Source organism: Pteropus alecto, unplaced genomic scaffold (assembly GCF_000325575.1).
Source record: "Pteropus alecto unplaced genomic scaffold, ASM32557v1 scaffold182, whole genome shotgun sequence".
Lineage (NCBI taxonomy): Eukaryota > Metazoa > Chordata > Mammalia > Chiroptera > Pteropodidae > Pteropus > Pteropus alecto.
This window is the reverse complement of record NW_006433946.1, coordinates 5,694,689-5,718,658: the sequence shown is the minus strand read 5'-3', so window position 1 is coordinate 5,718,658 and position 23,970 is coordinate 5,694,689. Positions and strand designations below refer to the sequence as shown.

Here is a 23,970-nt window from a genome sequence, read left to right as displayed (position 1 = left end):
TATTTCATTTTTAAACATCTTTAAACACACTGAATTTGAGATGTGAATGGGCATACATGTAGATAAATTCAGCAGAAAATCTTGAATCTCCTGAAGTTCGAGAGAGAAACAGAGATTTGGATTGGGAATTGTTCATACATAGGTAATATTATAAGTCATAAAAATGGTTAACATTACCCATTATATTAGTTAGGTTTTGTCACTTTTAAGTGACAAAAAATCCAAAAGAAGAGTAGCTTAAATATAAAGAATTTTATTTCTCCATTCAAAGGTAAACAGTTCAGGGCTGCTAGGGTGGCTTCTCAAAGTCATGATGAATACAGGCCCCTTCTATATGCTGCTCCATCATTCTCAAGCCATGGCTTTAACTGCATGATCCAAGATAACTGCTTGAGCTCCAATCATCATACCTGTATTCCAGCAAGCATGAAGAAGGAAGGAAAGAAGGAATTTATTTCCTAGAAGAGTGCTTTCTGAAAATTGTATACAATATTTCTACCTAATTTCCATTGGTCATGTAGTTTCAGTGGAGTCATGAGTAAGGGAGTCAGGTTGCAGGGAGTTGAGAAATAATACAAGGGAACAAAGTAGAGACAGCAAGTGAAGAATACTTTTCGTAAATTTATCTATCAAAGAAGAAGAGAAACTGAAAGCCATAGACATAGAAATTTGTTTTATTTTTATGTTGGGAGAGGTTTATGTGTATAAAGTACTAAAGATGAGCCATTAGAAAGAAACAGTTTAGCTAATCATTTCAGAGAAAGCAAAAAGAAATAGGAGGATGGAGATAGGTGGGGAAAAATCAAATTTGAAGAGAAGAAACTGCTCTTTCTAGGTCTAAAGGGCAATTTGAGTTCAGGTCTGGCATTTCAGAGGTTCAAAGATATTTATGCTATTTCCAATGTTTGAATTCTTTTTAAAAATGAAGAATTGCCAAAACATGATTGAGAAAACAGTAACGCTTATTCTCAAACTTACTCAATAATTTAGTGGTAGGACTACCTTACTTTTTAGTCACTGTTTCTAGTATACATACTAGACTTCCTCATTTCTTTACCTTTATTCACATTATTCCCCATCTGGATTGCATTTCGACATCTACTCAAAGTCCAAAATGAAACTCAAGTGCCATTTCCTGCCTGCCTCCTCTGTTCTCTTAACTAGAAATTATTTCTTCATCCTCTGAACTTCTTGAGCACTTAGATACACCTCTTTTTTGTCACTTATATTTTTCAGTTTTGATTTATAGTTACTTACCTACAGGCTTTATCTTCTTTTATATTAATTGCTTTGTCAAATTTGGATCTCAGTTAAATTCATTCATTTATCTCCCACACTACGAGAACAGCTCTGGACCAAAAACTGATAATAAAAAATATTTATACAGTTAATGAAAGGAGCCAAGGTACTCCCTTCATGAATCTTGATCATTTTCAACCATGATCATCAGGTTCTCCAAAACATGTGCCCATCCCTAGGCTTCCCAAGGGAATCTCTAAGTTAAACATCCAAAGCAATATAAGTATTCTCTTTGTCTAAATACAAATAGCTCTTTCTTTAAACAAATTCAAGTCAGAAGTCAAAAGTATGGACAATTTTAAGCAAAAGGAGTCCGTCCAGTCTCATTACCAAACCATTTGCTGACCATCTGGCCCACCCCGGCAGTAGCACAAACACCAAGAATACATTGATGGTCAGACTCGAGAAATGTGATGTTCCAGCCAACAAACAGGAACTAACAGTTGCAGTTGCAGGAAGACTACACTGCGATGTGACATTCTGAGACATAGTGGCTCAGTTTGAATTTATAAGTTCACGCATCAGGCCAAAAAGGGGAATAAGAACAAGTGCAATAAGTGATACCAAATAAAAATATCAAGGAAAGTTATACAGATATAAAGAAAAGGTCTGTAGGTCATAGATGGATCATGCCAATCACTCATATTTTTATAAAATATCCACACAGAAGCCACATGTTTGTACGATAAATCAGGTAATATTTTCTCCCTTTAAATACCACAAAAGTATGGCAAATTATAACCATTTTATACTCACACACAGTCAGTCAGAGGAGAGCATCTTAGAAAATGCCAGTCAGTATTTCTTTTCCACCCTGAGGTGACAAAAAGAAAACTTGCAAGAAACACATTGATATTAAAAGCTCTGTTAAGAGCAGTGTGCTTATACATTATTATATCAAGGTTTATTATAATCAGATATTTTTAAACCATCATCTAATAAATCCAACAGAAAAAGCTAAGGTGCACTAGAATAAAGACTTAGTCCTTGCTGAAGGAGAAAGCTGAAATAGCTTAATTAATTTCTATTCCCTTGATTAAAAAATAAGTAAAGGTAGGATTCTAAGCAAGTAATATAAAGATAATAACTCATTTTTCCTTCTGGAATAAAATATAATTAAAAATTATAAAGCCAAAATAAAAAAAAATAGTAATTTCTTTTTAATGTGTGTAAATATAAAGACACATATACAGTCACAGAATTTTAGAGATTTAATGATTTGATTACATAGTTACTTTATTCATCTCAATCCTCTACATACACTGGCATTACATAAATGTTTGTTAAATGAATGGGTGAATACACTTATGATCAAAGCAATCTAATCAATGCCTACATTTTTCATATGAAAAAAAAAATTCCCCAAAAGTTAAAAGACTTGATTAAAATCATGCAGCTAGTGGGAAATCTGGGACTAGAAACAAGATTTCCTGAGGTTTTCTTTTATAAGAACATAAGGGGAGGAGATATTAATACTTAGACACCTATCAAGGCACCACTATAACTATTGTCTTTGATGATGCTAGAGGCTGTGGTCAGGAGATAGTAGGCAAACACTAGATAACCCCCAATTTACATTTATTGTTACCATGCTGCTGCTTTTATATGTCCTTTCTTGAACAATTATTAAATTATTATTGAACAATAGAGTTGGAAAGGATCTTACTCATTCAAGAAATGTTTATTGAGCATCTACTCTGTGCCAGACACTATTCTAGGTGCCGGAGATACATGAGAGGACAAAAGAGACAAAATTTTTGTCCTCATGGAATTCACATTCTAGTGACCTTAAAGAGGAAAAGTCCCTTACTTTTTTTTATAGATGAGAAAACTGAACCCCGGACAGGTGAAGCGACTTACCTACGTTATAATAGTGAGCTTGAAATAGGGCTGAACTTAGAACTCAGGTCTTCCAGTGCACTTCAATTTCCACTATGACATACCGTAACCTTATGACTTTCATGAAAATTCTCATTTTTTTTATCTTTCCCTCCTTCTCCTTCTCCTCTACTCATTCTTCTCCTCTTCCCTCCTCCTCTTCCCTCTTCCTCTCCCTCTCTCTCCCTTCTTCTGTCTTCCTCTCTACCCTACCCTTCCTCTCTCAATATCCCAGGCCACTATGCATCACTATTACACTGGCAATCAAATTACCAAAGTTTTAAATCGCTTTATGGCAATAACAGGAAAAACATAATTAATATAATTTCAGCACCCAGCAACTTTTAAGACTATGTCCCTGCATTTCCATAAATCTGGAGCAAGGGAAGCATAAGAAAGAAAAGGAAGGTAGGTAGGAAGAAAAGAAGAAAAGAAGAGAGTTGGGAAGGAAGGATGAGTAAAAGTAAGCAAGCAATGCCTTAAAAATGCACACAAACTGCAAATCATGTTTCAAACACTCTGCCACAATGTTAATTGCTGTAGTGTAAAGAGGAAAATTAGTCAGATATGAATTTCCTAGGTCTAACTCAAGAAAGAATGACAGTTAAAATTGTAGACACTTTCAAAAACAAAATGCTCTTTACCATTTGGATGCTCAATTTTCTTGTGTTTTCCAAATAAAATATTTTGAAAAACAGAACATGAATAATACAAATATGGACTTTCCTTAGTCCCCATTTTTTTTTTATATTGTGTGGTAGTCATATCATTCATAAACATACATTGTAACTGGCAGAACTGGAAACAGGCTCTTTGAACCCAAATTTGTTGATCATCAGTTTCATTTGGCTGTATGTCTTATGTTTGAAAATATTAATGTTCCTACGTAAAAATAAAGTGGATTATATGTTAAAAAGGGAAAATCTGTACAAAATTTGAAAACCCTTCCGAAGTATGAAAAGAACACTTCATCTGGGATCACAGTATTGGACAAAAGCCAACTTGTACTGATGTACTAAAGAGCCACTAAACCAAACAGGCATTTGGAAAAATATATATTACAAACAAAAATTCAGTTGACCAGGTTCAATAAATTTGTATCTGTTTTTATTTTCGGTTTGCTTGTGGTACTGTATCCACTCAAATCATTTTGTGCTTAGCAAGTGTGAATAGTTTCAGACTTTTTAAAAATTTTACAGAAAGTTTTGAGCTATCTTTCTTTTGTAAAAATAAGCAATTAACAAATCATAACAGTGCATAAGATTCTTTAAACTACTTACCACTAGGCTTAATGCTTTAATTATCTAAAAAGAATGAGAAACATGTTATTATATCCAACCCATATTTCTTAATTTAAAAAAAATCATAGACATAATTTTTGTCATGCAAAAAGCTTGAGACTCTTCTACAAAATGTTTTTTTTCTTTTCACATTTTACTCAGTATTCTAAATCTATAGATGGCTCACTTGATGATTTTCTTTAAAAATTACTTAAAAGTGAGATTTCTTTCATTTTTTTTTTTTGGTATTGAAAAAATATGCTATAGGCTAGCAGCTCCCAACCTTTTTTAGCACCAGGGACCAGTGCTCCTATGAGAATCTAATGCCTGATGACCTGAGGTGGAGCTGAAGCAGTGATGCTAGCTCTGGGGAGTGGCTTCACTCACTTGCCTGCTGTTCACCTTCTGCTATGTGGACCAGTTCCTAACAGGCCACAGACTGGAACCAGTCCACATCCCAGGGGTTGGGGACCCCTGCTCTAGGCTACCTAATTGAAATTTCCACATAAATAAAATATAGCTTAAAAGGTTAAATATTAAAACAGTGCCAAATTTCAACTCATTTAAAGACAGGAATAAGAAAAGAATGCCCATTATCACTACTAAAAGTTAATATTTTTTTCTTGGAATATTAGTCAATTAAGATAAAGAGAAAGGGGAAAATAAATTGTGATAAACAAAAAAGAGGCAAGTTTACTATTATTCACAAATAGTATTGTATACCTGGAATATACATGAGAACCAATTGGATGAAACTATTAAAATGAATATGAGAGTTTAGGAAAGTAACCGGTGAGAGTAATAACATATAAAATACATATACCGAATAAAAACATAAGGGGAGAAAATACGCCCATTTAAAACAGGAACAACAAGACATGTAAAATACTTAATGTTGAACCTCTGAAATGTCCAGGAAGAAAAATTCAATATTCTACTATCAGATATAAAAATATATGAGCGCAGATACAAGGATGTATTTATCTCCTTAATATATAAGGCACCCTCATAAATCAGTAAAGAAAAAAAAAGAGTTCAAAAATAGAGAAAAGACATAAATAGGAAAATGAGAGATACTCAAATACAATAAACTTCTGAAAATAATTCACTGGTGATGGAAATAAAACATCTTAGTTATTAAATTACAAATATAAAATCATTTTAACACTCATTTTACTGAGTACAAAGAGCTGGGGATACTACAAATGACTGCCTCTTTCTGATGAGTACTTTGGCAGTGTTAAATCAAGTTTTTAGAATCGTCCATTCCTTTTAATTCACACATTCAACTTTTAGGAGTTTCAAAGAAATAAACTTATTTAGTTAGATTTGTTTATAAATAGTTCTCCCAACACTACTTGTAATTATAAAATATTAGAAACAATCTGAACATTCAACCATATATGATTAGCTAAATCAATTATTCACTTACTTGATGAATACTATGCAGATATTAAAAATGAGAGAAAGTGTTCATTATATTTTAAGTGTAAAAACATGTAAGATAATAATTCTATTTTTGTTAATATATATACACGCATTGCATTTTTTCCTTAGGTATTTAATAAATTATGTTAAACATGTTTACATCTTCAAATTATTAACATGCAATCCATAATTTATTAACTATTATACTGGTCCATATTAAGTGGCCTGTAGGTGACTTTAGAGATTATGAAAGGGTGTAAGTTTATATGACCTGTCTCATTAAATGACTTCAGTTTCCAAGGTGAAATTCAAAATGTTTCATCTTGGAAATAAGCAAAATCAATCTCATGCAAACCATCCAAATCCAAACAGAGAGAAAATCTGGGCATAAAATCAACATGATGGCAACTGTGGGGTAAACATTTAAAGCAAAGGGTTGGAAACAGTCTAGTGTAATTTCCTAAGCCAATTATTTGCAGCTGCAGTGGGAACTTTTTATGGCTTCTGTGACTAACGATGGGAAATAAACTAAACCTAAAGTATTCAACTCAGGGCACACACATACTACTTTGCTTTTTAAGTTCATAGATTTTGTCATATTTTTTCTCTCTTCTTTTCCACTGTAACTTGCCACTTATACTGTCAGCGTGTCTTTTTTTTCTCAACATCCTCCATTCCAATTATGTTGCTTATCATCTACTATGGACTAGAAAATCATATAGCCAAGTATGTTTAAATTTTTTTAATATATAAACAAAAGTGATGATAAAAATGATGAAGTTAGAAAATCACCATTTTGCAACCATCATACTAATAAACTATTCTGAATATCATCAGGCACTAAAACTATTGGATAATATATAAGGAACAACATACTGTATTTATATAATATCAAAGCATTTCTATGCAAATTACATATTAATTACAAATTTAGTGGAGCAAACTAGCAGACATCATATTAAAACCAAAGTTAACATCATTGGTGATAACAAATGTGATATACCTTAAAGGATACAACATTTCTTCTACAATATTTCTGCCAAAAATGCATGACCTGAGTATAATCATAAGGAAATATCAAACAAATACAAACTGGGGTACATTCTACAAAATATATGGCCTATAATCTTCAAAAATATTGATATAGTAAAAAAAAAGAAAGGCTGAGATAAGATTCCAATTAAAGAAGACTAAAGCCCCATGACAACTAAATGCAATTTGTTATCCTACAATGCTAAAAATGACATTGGAAGATTATTGGGGTGACTGACAAAATTTGAATATAAACTATATGGTAGATAATAGTATTGTGCCTATTATCTAAGAGAAAAGGATGATTAAGGACAAGTGACAATCCACTGACAATTGGTGAATATGTGTGAAGGATAATGGGAGTTCTTTGTACTATTCCTATAATGATTCTGTAAGTTTGAAATTACTTAAAATCAACAAATAGATAATGACAAAGGGACTACTGTTATTTTCCTTGAAGCAAAATCCATGGGCTTGACTGATACATATTTTGGCTACTCGGATACCTTCTTGGTTAAATACCCCTTTGCTAATTAAAACAAATACAGATAAATTAAATGTTAATTTACAAATTCTTTACTATTATGCACTGAGTTGAATGTATTTATTTGATTGGCACTAAATCACACTTGTAAGTTCAGTCAAAAGTCTTTACCTTTGCACCAATCATTATTACTTACCAATAATGAACTAAAAATCACCTGGATGAAGGATTATATAGAAACTCATCAAAATATCATAGCCAAGGATAGGGGATGCAGTTAGCATTAATGGAATGGCTAGGTGTAGAGCCAGAGGAGAGAAAGAGCAAGCAGGGGAGATCATTTTGTAAACTATATAAATGTCTAACCAATGTACTTTATATTTGAAACTAATAATAAAATAAAATTTTAAAAAATATATTTACACTAGTAAAAAATATATCAGCATAGGGTTTCATATAAATGATTTTATCATTTGAACTGAGTTAAAGGTTACAGTCACAATCAGAAAGTTGCACTGTCTAATGATGGGAAGCAAGCAGGAGTACATAATGCAATAATATCAAAAAGAATAATTATGAAAGTTATTCAAAAACAAAAGGCTTGGCTTAAAGAAATTATCAGTGTTTTTACTGACAACGTAAAGCTACCAGTAGTTCTAGAAATAGCCAATCCAAACTCAAGCAAAATAAGAAGTGGCTGTAGCATTCTCCATCTCTACTCTGGAAAAATGTTTCTCCAATGAGAAGGAGAGGCAGTGATATTAATCTACCTTTGTTGAGATTTTGACAGAAAATACAAAACATAACTGGCCTAAAGAAAATGTGGCTCATATGAATATGTTGTTACTAGACAGAAATCATCCAATCTGAATGAAAGATTAACTAAATGTGTTGAGATTGTAATTATCTGCTTGATGTAATGTGGTAGGGAAAAATTATCATCTGAATAGAAGGATTTTATTATTTTATTTCTGACACTTGTCATTTTGTTAATGTAAAATAACTGTTATATCAATTAATCTGTATACTTGAATATCCATTTTAATTATGCAAGAAACATAACGATATTACTTTTGCTGACTAGACCACAATCATAATTTTTCTTTCCTTCAACTATAATTTTCCACAGAAGTTTAATCATCTATATTCAGAATAACAAAATAATAATGTAAATATAACAACTACTGTTAACAGTAGTTGATCACTTATAACTGCTACTACTAATAAAAGTTTATTTAATACTTCTTATGTACTTGACACTGTTCAAAGCATTTTGTATATGATACATAATCCTTCTAAAGACCATATGGGGTAGATAATATCCTTAACTACATTTTAAAAATGAGAAAAGTGAATTTAGATTACGTGCCCAAAATAAGACTCCTGGTAAGTGGTGGATCTGGAGTTGAACCCAAGCAGCCTCACTCTAGATTCCATTCTTTTAACCATACACTAAACTTCCTCAATCACTATGTTCATACATTGTGCTAAGCATTCAATAAACTTCCCTATTTGACTGCAAGTAACAGAAAACATCATTTAAACTCATTTAAACAATAAAGAAATGAGTAGAATTCACATAATACTTAGTTCAGAAACAAGACAAATTCAGGATTGGTTGAGTCATCCTTTTACTGACATAATCAAGAAACCAGATCCTTTCCATTTTTCCATTGCTGCCCAATATGTCAGCTGCATCCTATAGCTTACTCTCCTTAGTTGTAGAAAAGCTTCCAATGGCAGCTTGAATTGCATGCCTCTACATTCATGTCTGTATCAATTTGGCTCCTTTGAGAAGAAGAAAGCCAGATGAAATTGTATATGCAAGAGATTTATTAGAAGAATGCCTGTGAAAGATAAAGTCGAGGAAGGAAGAGGAAGAGGATCCTTCAGCTACACATATTCTGGAGGACACCTAAACAACATGCTGTTCTGTCAGAAACATGGAATGGGGAACAGATCCCAGGTAGGATACACCCAATATCTACTAAATATCCTAATAATTCTATGTATTTTGGTGCTATAGAAACTACTGAACAATACTTAAAAGCAAGGAAAATTGGGCAATCTTTCACTGAAGTCATGAACTTGTAACTTCTTTCACTGAAAATTACTTCTTATGAAAAAGAGCCAAATTATTCATTCTAATAATGATCAAACTGGGAATTTTCATGCCTATGTAAATTTCCCATGCTCATGTACTAAAAGTTTGATTTTCTCCTGTTAAAAACAATAAGAATTAAAAAAAAAAAAAAACAATGATAGAACCAGCAAAATGAAATATCTCAAAATCGAAAGTCATATTTTTTTCTGGTTCCTATCAATAGAAGGCACTAATCAGAGTTTAGTACGGAATTCATGAGAATGCCTGTTCTGAGGATACTCTTTGTCGGGGTGCCTTGACATTTTTGAAATCATGCATTCTCATCATAATCTTAAATTCTATGGCATTTTTTAGCCTACATCCATAAATAATTCCAAAAACATTCCCATAAGCTGCCATAATAAATAATTTAGAATTTTCTGTGGAAGTGGTAAGTAGCTACCTTGTGATTGAAACAAATACAGACTTGGAGTCTAAAGTCCTGAATTCAGGCCATGCTCTCAAACTCTGTCACTGTGGTAAGCCTTGTCACTTCTCTAAGATCAGTTTCTCCATCTCAGATACAAGAATCAATGCTTACCTCATATATCCATTGCAAGGACTTACTGTGCTAATCAATATCAAAGACATTTATAAACTATAAAGTATTGATAATCTATAAATTTTATATAAATTCTACTAATAAGTTTATTAATAATCTATGCATTTTACAAAAATTAAGATTGTGGTCTAGTCAGCAAATTTAAAAATCAACTAGTCGATCAGACTGGACAACTAATCCAGAAATTCCAGAGCCCATTTTTCTCCCACACACAGAAAGTCTATTATGGAGTTATTTATTTCAAGGTTTTTCAGTTTACTTCATAAGCACACACTCAGCCTCAGTGTCTCAAAGCTTTGTAATATAAATGTATTTCTGTTATAATAGCCTATCATTAACTAGTTTATATAAACAATAAACATAATTATAAACATAATAAACATTGTATAATTAAAACATATTCAAGTATACAGATTAATTGGTATAACAGTTATTTTACAAAGCTTGAAATAAATAACTCCATAATAGACTTTCTGTGTGTGGGAGAAAAATGGGCTCTGGAATTTCTAGATTAGTTGTCCAGTCTGATCGACTAGTTGATTTTTAAATTTCTCACTTTAGCAGAATCTTTGTTGATAAAATGATAAAGGCTACACTGTAGTCTCTATAAGGCCTGTCTTTCTGTGGTATATAGTAAGCTCCACCAATTTCTGTCACTATAGGAGCTATGCACAAACCACTATAATTACATAGAATGCCACAATATTTAGAACAGTGTTTTATATTTAATCTGGAAAGCATCAAAAGATTTTCTCTGTGGTGTCATTCCTTTCAAAAAAGTCAATTTGACCATTTATTCTCTTGAGTTTTTAATATCTATCTTTATTAATGCTCAAACGAGGTGTTTTGAATCAGAGACAGATTTCTTAATTACCTTACAGTCAATAATAAGCATCCTCCTCCTAACCCCCACCCTTACCCGAGGTGACGCGATGAGAACCATATCAAATTTCCTACTCAAGTAACACATATTTCATAGGCGAATGGTGGAAAACAACAGATTTTCTCCATTTATATACAGAAGAAAGATGTCATCTCCCATTCCTCAGGAAAGGAGAGGGTGGACAACAATCTTTTATTCCTTTGAGATGTAATGGAAATGAGCCTAGATTCTCACCTTAACCTTTAGGAATGTAAATATATCTTTCCAAGAGTTAGATAAACCTGAAGTGTTTCCAGTTTTTAAGCTTTAAAGATGTATCCACGGGAAAGATCTGGAAAATGTCAGGCTTCTTGGTTCCTTGAGGCTTTGCCTATGGATTTTGTTTGGGCTGTAACCATTTGTCCCTCTCCAATCAGAGCAATTTACTACACTTGTGGCTACAGATCTAATTTTCATGGCATGTGAACAGTAAAATATTCCTAGGGGAAGTGAAAGCAAACATCCCTGATCTTTATATAGTGTACATGTCTTTGTGTCAGAAGGCTAGAGATTTTTTAAGGAGCAATGAAAAAGTCAAGAAAGTTTTATTTCCCCAAAAGTCATTTATTTAAAATATAAACTAGTCTACCTACTCATTTTGTTTCTAAAGGGCATGACTTTCTGAAACATATTCCTATACAATAGTTATATTTAGCCAAAAAGTAGATGGTTTAGAAAAATTGCATCAATTATTTAATGAACAATGTGTAATGGGTGTTCCTCTTTTTATAGATGGAAATGGAGTTGATATACACACAAACATATATAAATATATAAGCCACATTTATACATCATTTTCATTAATTTTGTTCCTTGTTATTCACAGTAAAAGGGCTGCTTAAATCATGTAGTCCACTGCTATTACTGGAGCCATTACAAAAACTTCCCTGTTCATTTTCATTTCCTGGAAAGATAGACTTTTACTCTAATGATTTTTTGTCAGAGAGAGTGATGGGTTAGCAAAATGAAAGTCATGTTGCTTGAATTAACTACATGAGTGGCCAGGGACTTCTGAGTACCTTCAAGCCTTTTGTAATAATAATACACTTTCATCTTAGTTGCTGGTGAATGAATGCACTCGTTATTTTATTTCACTCACTATATATCAATAAAGTATGGTAATCAAAACAATAGCACAGTATGGAGCTCTTTGCGGACAGCAGATGGCAGTATAAGAAACTCTAAAGTGGCATGCCCAAAGGCTTTTTCTAGGATCAACAATTCTTCCACCAAGCTCCTCAAAAAGTTTGAGGTGAGGCCAATCTCGTTTCTTTACATTCATTCCAACAGACTGAATTTGTTTTCCCAGCTTCAGTTCCACCTGGACACAGTGAATCTACTTCTCACCTTTCCCATTCATTTTTACTCCCTTGATTCTGATTATCCATAAGATCTCTTCATTGACTTATCATCTATGACCCAAAATTAGACTGTGTCAGAATGTTTCTACATCACTGCCAATTCCTCATCACTCTGAGCATTAATATTGATACTGATTGGTGGTCTGGAAATCATTTTGAAACCTCTATATTACCTCTGTGAATTTCCCGGACCTAGCACTGGTTTTGCATTTTTGCAGACATGGCTCTAATCTAAACACTGAGGTTAATGCAAGACTCTGCTTTCTTCTGACTTCTTCTCATCAGTCTGTTCTACCTGTATAATGTTCTTTTAGTCCTTCCTCTTCCTAATATCTTTTATTTCTCTTATGGCCTTCAAATTTAAGGATAAAGCAGTGTTACTCATATAGCCAAAAATATACATTATTATTAAATGGACGTCTTCCATTCTCCCTCCTTTTAGTGATACCGATGCTGGACAAACATGAAGTATTTGTATAATTTGAGGTGAATTCAAGATGATTTTCACAGCTGAATGTGTTTCTGTGATTGCCTTGCTGAGAATCATTTTATTATTTTCCAAAATTTGTGAATTCTCTTGTTCCATGGTCCCAGGCAACTGAAGATAACACAAGGAAATTAGCATAATAACAGATCTATCCAGACATATCTATCAGTAGGAAAAACGGAAAGGTGTAAAACCAAATGCTTTCACTAATCTGCATCATGTTTCACAGTAACAAAGAAGCAATGAGACTGTATGTTGAATCACTGCATCGCAGAAATGCAAATTTCATTTTAAAACCTCATACTCATTGAAGAGACCTTGTTATTCATTTTAAAACCTCATACTCATTGAAGAGACCTTGTTAACAGCATGTTGGAAATTAGTCTCCCATCAAATAGAGCATGAGATGACTGCTAAGGATTTTACCAAAATTAAAATCAGAGCATTTCACAGCCAAAATGGAAAACTGCCATATGTACTCTAATAAGCACAAAGCAAATTAAAATATTAATTCAAGTGGATACCCATTGTGTTGAGGCATTTTGAGACTGCTTACTATTTTGCTCACAACTTAACAATACATTTCATTACATGACTTAAAACTAATTGAGACCTTTCCTTGTCCACTGCCCAGGAGATTTTTCAGAGTTGCTATAAATTCTCAAAGGTGTTTTGTTCCTTAGATAAAGAATATATTTCTCGTATTTCAGCACACTAGATTTCTTGCACTGAAAATCAGTCTTCACAAAGAATAAAAATATTAGGGACATATTATAAAGAGACTAATTAAGAGAGGAGTTTTCTTTATTTCCAAAGGTAATTGGTAGATCTTCAGCTGTTGTGCTAATTACATATACTGAGCATTAATTAAAGCACACGTTAGGGCTTTCTTCTTTTTGCACATGTTAGAGGATTTGATGATCTTTGTTAATTTTAGCTTTGGGACAAAAGATTGACATTGATTTGGCAGACAGTAATTTGTTGCTTCATACAGTTTTCAAAGCTGATGTATTCTTGTCAGGAGCTCTTTTTTTTAAGATTTACAAAGTATTATTAAAGTACTTGATCTGTTCTCATCACAGAAAAGGTTTCATATAATTGACTTGCTTCTCTGTGCAACAGACATAGCTCAAATTATAAATGAAACTTATTTTATTTTTGAGTGTGACTTACTTTCTGTCATGACCAATGTGTTCAAGCTAACATGCAAAAATGTCTACAGGATCAATTGATCCCATTAAAAAAAAAAAACAAAAAAACAAAAAAACCTTACCTTGTCAGATGTGGTGGGTGGGGATAGCATGAGATTCTGTGAATTCCACCCACTAAATGTGTGAGAGAAATTTCAAAACAAACTTCTTTGGAAAAGCTCCGCCATAATGGATTAGACAAACTATAGCCTACATGTCTTCCATTAAAAAGTATATTCATTCTTTTAAATCTGAACAATTATCATGACATCATCAAAGCGAGTGCATTAACTAGTCAACATTACACTCTATTTTTAAGTATTCTCCACATTCCCGGGTTCTTTCTTTGGCCTCGTAAGTATCAAATCACTTCCACATAGATTTTTTTTTTCTTGTTCCTTTGAATAGTCTCTTAAGGCAAGCTGCAGTATAACATATATTGACAAATAGTGTGGCTATGCATCACTGAAGGTGACCAGAGAAATATTAACCTCTCGAAGATACTGAGTTTACTCAGCCTTATAATGACAATTATACTTGGGCAGTGGGATGGACTCACAGAGTCATGAGACTGAAAAGAATATGTGGTTATCCAGTTTATTCCATTGACTCCTCCCTTTATAGCACTTCTCTTCCTATCTTCTAACTTCTATGGATAGCAAGAGATGTCTGTTTAGTCTTTCACTTTCCTTACACTTCTGCATCTTTTTTGTCCAACTCATCTACTGTCATGGCTTCAAGTGTTGCCCCTTTTTTGAAAATTCTCCAGGCTTTAATCTTTTTATCTAACACTCAGCTTTAGTTTATAATTTCCAACCGGGCCTTTCTATCTGGATTACCTGCCACCACCTCAAATGTTATGTATCCAAAATGGAAAGTTTTTTTTTTTTCTTCCAAAACCAAATGCCCCTCATAACATGCCTATTTTATTCATCCAAGTCCCTAAGGTTTGGAAACCCTTCTGGGCTCATAACTAATGAATTACCAAGTTATTTTAATTATTTTGTTTTGGTTTTGACACTCATTACTTCCCTCCCATTCCTACTACCATTCTTTTTCAAACTCTTACCAGATCAGGGATGATTTATTATAATAGTTTCCTAACAGAGAGATAATAGTCTCTCAAATTTTAGTCTTATAGATTAAACTGAAAAAAATAATAATATACTATTTGTCATTTCAACTTCTACTAAAAAACATTTCAACATTTCCAATTACCTGATGTCATAATTCTCATCTGTTTTATAAAAATCATCCTAGACCTACTATGACAAAGGCCAGTGGGAATGGGGAGGAAGATGGGAATATGTCGAGACCGAGCTAGGGCCATGATTCTCAGACTTTAGTATGTCTCATAATATATGGAGACTAGTACAAAATGAAAAAGGCAGGGCACCTTGTTAAAAAATTATTAAGAATCTTAGGAGAGCAACAGCAGAGTCTTTCTGAGTGTGGGGCCCTGCGTGACTACATAGGTCGCACACCTATGAAGCTGGTTCTGTGCATAATACCCAACTGGTTCACTTGTTTTAAATGTGGATACTTGGATAACACCCCTTAAGAGACTCAGCTTCAGCATGTTTGGCTGGAACCTGAGAATATGCATTTTTAACATGCATTCTAGGACATTTAGAAGTTATTATCAGTAGACTACACTTTGGGTAACAATGGTCTAGGGAAATATCACATAGGGTTAAAGTTATTCCACAGAGAAAAGTCAAGAGTTCAAGTTACAGTGTTGAAGGACTTATGACAGTTGGTTAATCTGGTGGTGGGGGAGCACACTGAGGAGCATATGCAGCAATGATGCTACCTTAAAACAAGACCAAGTCAAGCAGAAGCCATGTCAATTATCTACAGGATTAAATTCACCTCATTATCCTAAATCTCAAAGGCTGCCACCATCAGTGCTTCACTCTGATTTTATTAATTTCTCATCATCACTTTCCAGCAATAACTCTCTTCTCCAAAAGATGTTGAACATTCAGGCTTTACTCTATGATGACAGTGCTTATACTGCCTTCCCTTCCAAGGACCAACTCCTTTAGCTTTACTTTTCAATATCCAATTTAAACTTCACGTCCTACACATACATGTCCTTAGTTCATAGAACCATTGAATTTTAGAGTTGGAAAGTTGCTTAGGAATTATCTAGTACAATGCTCTTGTCTAAAGATGATGAAATCGAGGCTCATAAATTTAATTATTTATTTAAAATTAGAGTCAGTGGGCAAACAATGATGAGAACTCCAAGCCTCCTTCTTGATTCCCAAACCCATGCTTTTGCCACTGACCCACACTCTTCCCTTTGATGTCTCTTTTCTCAAATCCTATGTCATATGTTCATTCATTCATTTGTTTATTCATTCACTACATATTTATTAGAGACCTATTATTTTCCAGACAATAGGTTAGGAACTGGGGAAAAAAATGGAATGAGTATGAGCCCTGTTATCATTAATACTATTATCTTTCCTACTTATTTTACACACTTCACCTGTTATAAAATCTTCAGTGTGTATGTCTTGTATCCACCATGAAACTACATACTCCATTAAAACAATGATTTTGTTTTAATGTTTTTGTTCCCCACCGTCCCTAGAAAATGTGTAGGACTGTCCTATGAACTAGAAAATATTTAAGAGCTTTAGCTCTCTTCCACGAAATACCGATAGCATCCTGGTTACTGTGACCATTGAAACTTCCCCCGCATGTTTGTAAGCACCCCCAGTTGGGCAAAATCACCCCCATGTAAATAAAAATATCCTCGGTTGAGAAATACTACCTTAGTACCATGTTTTGCACATAGTATTCATAAAATATTTTCTTGGATAACATTCTTAGACACACTCCAAAAGAGTTTCATAGATGATATAGGAAGTCACAGAATGAAGCGTGGACTAAAAATTGAACCTCATGAAAAATAACGAGAAAAAAAAATTGTTTTAGGCTATTGCTGGCAATACAAGATTGAAGAGTAGTGGTATTCCCACATTTGTTTAGGCTCATTACAAAAAACAAACAAACAAACAAACAAAAACTGATTTGTAATTTAAATTTGAGTTTTACTTATTTCAAGTTAAAAAAAAAAACCTAGTCTGTCATTATATCTGTAGGGTTAACTCAGAACATAGCTCTCCCACATACTCAGAAGACCAAGAGCTGCCCAGCTAGTAGCCAAGGAAGGCAATACACAAAGAGCTTTCAGCAATGCCTACTCCCAAGGACGTTTTCTGTTGCTCCCATGGACGTTATCTGCTCCTGTAACCAAGCAGCACATCTTGCTCCTATCCATCTGAGAAGGCGGCTGCTCCACTAATGAGATTATCCCTCCCTCTGCTTGTGTGTCTAAAAAGCTCTGCTTGCTTTTGGCCAGCAGCTTTATTCTTGCAGCTTCCACCTGCTGCTGCTGAAGCTTCCCTGCCTTGTGAGTAAATAAACAGCATTTCTCACCATTCTGGTCTTCCTGGTGGTTTTTCTGGAATATCCAAACCCAGGTACAAGTTCCAGGCCTGGGGCTCTTGCATTACAACACCCTTCAATTTTTCCTTCAATATCCCTCTTATTCTCCTCTCTCTCTTTGTTTTGGAGGAAATTATATCTAAAGCCATTTTCAAGGAAAAATTGTATCTGTACCCTTGAACCTATCCTTTGGAATTTTCTCAATAGAATCACTATTACTCACTGATAATAACTATTCCAAAGAAAAAAGGAATCAACATTAATGATCACTCATCACAGTCGTGCACTTTGATATGGGATGGATACTCATTTCTAAATGTACTTCAGCAAATATTATTTTATTCAATTTTACATCAATTCAATCAAATGTGTATAGTAAATGTGATTATTCTGTCTTTATGGATGAGGAAAATTGGGGCCACAAAGTGGTAAATGATTTGCTTATAAACATAAATCTAGAAAATGGCAGAGCCAGCATATAAACACTGGTTTCTTGACTATAAATTCAGCAATCTTTCTATGTAGAACAGATTTCCTATTGTAGCCTTCTCTTTTTTAAATTTTTAATCTTTTCTATAGCATTGGTAATTTACTCTCTCTACTAAAAATATACTCAAATGTCACTATGAAGAGAACAAATCAAAACAAAAAATCTACGCGCTGCCTGCCTTTCCCTTAAACTCTCCCTTTCTTTCTGTTCTCTTCATTACAAACTACATAAAAGACTAATTTATTATTTCTTACCATTCAGTTATTCTTAAATTTGTTACAATCTATCCTATGCCCCATAATTCTACTGAAGCTGCTTTCAATAAGTTCACCAATGATTTCTTAATCATCAAATGCTATGGACTCTGCAAGGTTTTCCTAATAACCAACCTCTCAATAGCAGATGAGGTAACCACACTCTCTCCCTTATTTAAATATTCTCCTCCATGGCTAGCATGAAACTACACTCTATAGTTTTCTTTATACACCATTTTACATTAAGTTTAGTTTCTTTAACTCTTTCCTCTTCTTTTACCTGTCCTTTAAATGGAGACAGAATCCCAGGCTGTGGCTTTCTTCATGGTTGCCATTCCTCCCCTTAGGTACTCTCATTCTCTCATAGCTCCTATCATCATCTCGCCACAGATAAATGTAGACATTTCTTGGCTTTTTACCTCCAAATATATGTATCATACTGCTCTATGAATAGTTAAAAATAAAATTTTAGGGGTCTGTTCCTCAAACTCAACTTTCTCCCATCTAAAATCTGCTCCTTTCCTTATGATGCCTAACTAAATTAATTTAATCTTATCTCAAAATGGTTTCCAAGACCTAAGTATATTACCGTTGCAATTTTCTTATATCTATCCAAAAATCTGCACTCCCATAGCTTTAGTCCAGGCCCTCAACAAATCTGAACTGTGCCATCTATAAGACAGGCAAAACATTACCTAATTGGCAGGACTACCATTAAGTCAATCCAAGTGATACCTGTAAAAGATCATTGATATTTGTTGATTAAATGCTGATCTAATTCATAAATTTTAACATTCACTTTGAAATTTCCCCTATTATTCATTTTAAAATTTTAATAAAAGCATTGTAATTTGTGATTTTATTGAGGCATGAATTTGAACCAAGTATCCTTAGAGAATGAAACCAGTGACCTGTCCACCATCTGCTTCAATGTAGTTTTGTTCCCCCTCTATGTTGTTATCTTTTATTGAGTGATTACAAATTTCATTGCTTTCAGGCATAAAACAAAAAAATCCTTGAAAAGAGTGCCATCACTGGAATTGTTGGAGAAAAATAAAGACAAAATTAGGAGATCTAAGAAGTTGATGTCTTATGTATGGAAGTTTAACAACTTTTTTTTTTTTTTATGGTGACATTGGTTAAAAAAATACAATAAATTTCAGTTGTACACTTTAACAATACGGCATATATATATTTACGCTGTGTGTTCACCTCCCATAGTTAGATTTCTTTCTGTCTCCACATATTTGACCCTCTTTACCCCGTCTACCTCTCCCCTCCCCCCCACACTCTACCCTCTGGTAACCAGTAGTCTATAGTCCATGTCCATGAGTTTTTGTTTAACAACAAATTTTGAAGTAATTCTTAGGTAAAAGAAGGAATCATAATAGACATTACATTATATTTAGAACTAAGCAATAAAGAAATTACATTGTACTAAAGAACATGGGATATGAATACAGCAATACTGAGATAAAAATGTACAGCTTTAAATGATCACATTAGGAAAAAATTATGAAAAGAGGCCCAATATTAGTAACAATCAGGGAATGTTCATTATAAAACAAAATTAAATACATTATGCACTTACTAGATTAGGGTGACATAAAAAGACCAAGTATGAAGCTATAAGAACTCTCATACACTATACACTGCTTGTGGGAGTGTAAATTGATACCCGATGATAGTATAAACTTGTTTAAACACTTAGATAAACCATTTACTATATTCTATTAAAGACTACCTTTCACAAACCTTATGGGTGGACAATTCTGCACTATATAGAGAAACTTTTGCACATGTGCCCAAGAGAAATGTACAAAAATGTTCACAGCAGGATTACTTGTCATAGCAAAAACTGGAAATAAGCCAAATGTTTAATAACAGCACACTGGATATATAATTTGTGGTATATTTACAAAACTGAATATTCTACAGCACTGAAAGTGAAAGAACAAATCTCATAGATATAATATTAGTTTAAAAATAGTTTTTAGAGGATACATTATGTATCAGTCCATTATATGTAAAGTTCAAAAACAGAAGTTAAACAATATTATTTTTAAATGCATATTTAAATAATTTTGTAATAAACACAAATCATACATCTCTATATAGTTTTACAAAGATATATATACATATATATAATCATGCTAGTAGTTACACCTAGAGGACAGAGAGGGACTGTGATCAGGGATAGCTATACAGACGGCTACTGGAGTTAGTAGTTATCGATTTCTTGATCCGAACAGTGGTTACATAATAAATATTCATTAACCCATTTCTCATTTGCCCCGAGAATACTCGCCAACTGCACCTGTGGCTGAAGCACTTATCCAGAGATAATTCACAGATTATAGTCCTAACCTTACCCACAAAGTTTACCACAGAATATCTTGTTTTTATTATAATTTTCACATCACTCTTATATATCAATGGTCTTTGGAAACAAATGACATCATTCTATTTATAGAATTCTGTTTTTAGTAGTGGTATTTCCATTTGCAAAATATAGTCATTCTCAATCACTGAAAATGTCAAATCCTAGAAAACGTAGCATCCCTACGTGTGATGTTAAATGAACGCTGGCAGCGAGTTGCGCTTTTTTTTTCTAAATAAGAAAAGGGTTAAACTGGATATTTATGCTTTTATACTCTTTTATAGGTATATCTTAATTCAAAAATAGTTTTAAAAGAAGAAAACCTCAAAATTAATGAGCTAAGCATGCAACTTATTATGTTAGAAAAAGAACAACAGAATAAATCAAAAGAAAATATAAGGAAGGAAATAAAGACAAAAATCAAGATTTAATGAAATAAAAGACATAAAATAGAGTTAACAAATAATGTCAAAATGGGGTTCTTAAGAAAGACTAAAAGAAGAAAACAAAACTTTGGCAAAATTACTCAAAAAGAAACAAACAAAAGCACTATGTTAGGCATGCAAAAGTGGACATGAATCAGGTATAACAGAAATGAAATAGATAAAAGGAACATACAAACAACATTATATCAATAAATTTAAAGGCACAGATAAAATGAATAATTTTTTTGAAGCATATAAACACCAAAAAAAAAAATTCACAGAGAAACAAAAAACTTAAATAATCTTATAATGATTAAAGAAATTGATTCAGTAGTTTAAAAACATTTGATTAAAGAAATATCCAGGCCCAGGTGACTTTACAAATAAGTTCTACATTAAAGGAACAGACAGTTCAAATTTTATATAAACTTTTCCAGAGAATAGAAAAATAGGGAACACTCTCCTATACAGTTTATGAGATGATACCAAAAAAGACAAGTACGGTAAAAAGAAACAAACAAAAAAACAGCACACCGGATGTATAAAACTCATAAACCAATCACCTTCATGAGCATAAGTACAAATTAATCTAAAGATCTAATGCAATTCCAAACAAAATTCTTGCAGGTTGTGTGTGTGTGAGTGTGTGTGTGTGTGTGTGTGTGTGTGTGTGTGTGTAACTTCATAAGGCAAAGGATAAAAAACAGACAAGATAGTAAAGAAGAATAAGGCAGGAAGACTTGCCCTATCAATTTTCAAGGCTTATTATAAAGTTATAGTAATGAAGACAAAGTGATACTGGCGCAGGGGTGGACATGTAGAACAATGGAACAAAATAGACAATGCAGAACAGACCCATGCACACGTGGAAACTTGATTTATGACAAAGCAAACATTGCAGATCAGTGTGGGAGTAAGAGACCAGACCATGCATCGAAAGGTGCATGGATAAATGGTAATCCTTATAGAAAGGAAAAAAAAAAAAAAAAAACCTGGGAACTTTTTTTCCCTCTTAGTGCTCGGTACCATTTATCTGCGTTCCTCCTTTCTCTACTGTTGCCCAGCTCCCAGATCAGCCGATGCCATGGGTTTTGGAGATCTGAAAAACCCCGCTGGCCTTCAGAGTTACATCGAGGCGGACAAGAGTTACATCGAGGCGTATGTGCTATCACAAGAGGATGTGGCAGTATTTGAACTAGTCTCCAGCCCACCACCTGCCAATTTGTATCATGCCCTACTTTGGTAATAATTACATAAAGTCTGGTGAAAAAGAAAAGGCCAGTCTGCCAGGAGTGAAGAAAGCTTTGAGCAAATATGGCCCTGCTAATGCAGAAAACACCACAGGAAGCAAAGATACAGAGAGTGAAGATGATGACACTGCTCTCTTTGGATATGATGAGGGAGAGGAAACTGAAGGAGCAAAGAGGCCTAGAGGAGAATACTTTGCACAGTATGAGTCAAAGAAGGCCAAAAAATTTGCACTTGTTGCCAAGTCTTCCATGTTAGATGCGAAACCTTGGGATGAGGAGACAGATATGGCCAAATTAGAGGAGTGCATCAGGAGCATTCATGCAGATGGCTTGGTCTGGGGCTCTTCTAAACTAGTACCAGTGGGGTATGGAATTTAAAAACTTCAAATACAGTGTGTAGTAAAAGATGATAAAGGTGAAACAGATATGCTGGGGGAGCAGATCACTGTTTTTGAGGACTCTGTGAAGTCCATGAATGTGGCTGCTTTCAACAAGATCTGAAATCTATCATGGGGAAGTGACATCAGAAGCATGGGGGAGTGAGAGATGTCCCCATATCTTTCTCCTTGAAATAACAATAAGCTGAACAACTAAAACTCAACAAAAAACATGTGACCTGCACACAAGCATATCTGAGAGAGGGATCTGCAAATAAGAGCTACCACAGGTCAGAATCTCAGGAATTGGGCAGGAGACTGAGAGAAAAAAAAGAAGCTGCCTCTCACAGCCAGAGCTCCCTGAAGGGGGTGGAGGAGGAGAAAAGGTGCAGTAGGTTCCCTGAACAACCCTGCCTGGGAGAGCTCTGAGCTCTATGGAGCGGCAGTGCTCAGGGATAATGACAGAAGGCAGAGAAGTGGGGACAGCAGAGAAGCAGGGATGGCTGAAAAGCAACAGTTGATTATTACCAGCCCCGGTTGCAGAAGGCATGGCTGAGCCACAGTCCCCATCCCCAAACCAAGTGGGACCCTCTCCCCATATCATCCAACACCAAACACAGCAGAGCCCCAGAAGAATCTGAGCAAACGCTGCCAAAACTGTCACTAACACTGACAGAGACTGAGACTGAGGGTAGCGAGCATGATTGAATGTCAGGGAAAAAAGGCATTATTAAGACTTTTTATATAAAGCAGGGATCCAAGAGGCATAGACACCACCTACTGGAAACCAAAAGCAAAATGCCTTCTTAGCAACAGGCTAAAGAGAGACCTTAATATGATAAATCTTTTTTCTAGAAAGCAGCATAATACTTCCACTAATGCCCAGCCAGAGAAATAGTCCACGAACTACCAGGGTGACAAGGCAGCTCAAAAAGAAAGAAAAATCACCAGAAAATAATCTTAAAGACAGAGACATATGCAACTAACATGACAGAATTCAGGACGGTACTTTTGATAAAATTCAATGACATCCAAAATCATTCATATCAACAATTCCAGGAATTGAAAAGAACAATTAGTTCAGCAGAATGAGTTTTTTAGCAAGGAGATGAAACCCTAAAAATGAAACAAATAAAACTTCTGGAGATGAAGAACACAACAAAAGAGATGAAGAAAGAAATAGCAAGCTTGGGAAATAGAGTAAACCAAATAGAGGAAAGGATCAGTGATATCGAAGACAGAAATCTAGAAATAAATCAGAAGGAA

The 23,970-nt window shown here is 34.0% G+C and overlaps 1 pseudogene; it reads left to right on the top strand.

The window, feature by feature from the left end:
* Nucleotides 1-22,161: 22,161 nt before the first annotated feature.
* On the top strand, nucleotides 22,162-22,828 carry LOC102898825 (annotated as a pseudogene).
* The last annotated feature ends 1,142 nt before the right edge of the window (nucleotides 22,829-23,970 follow it).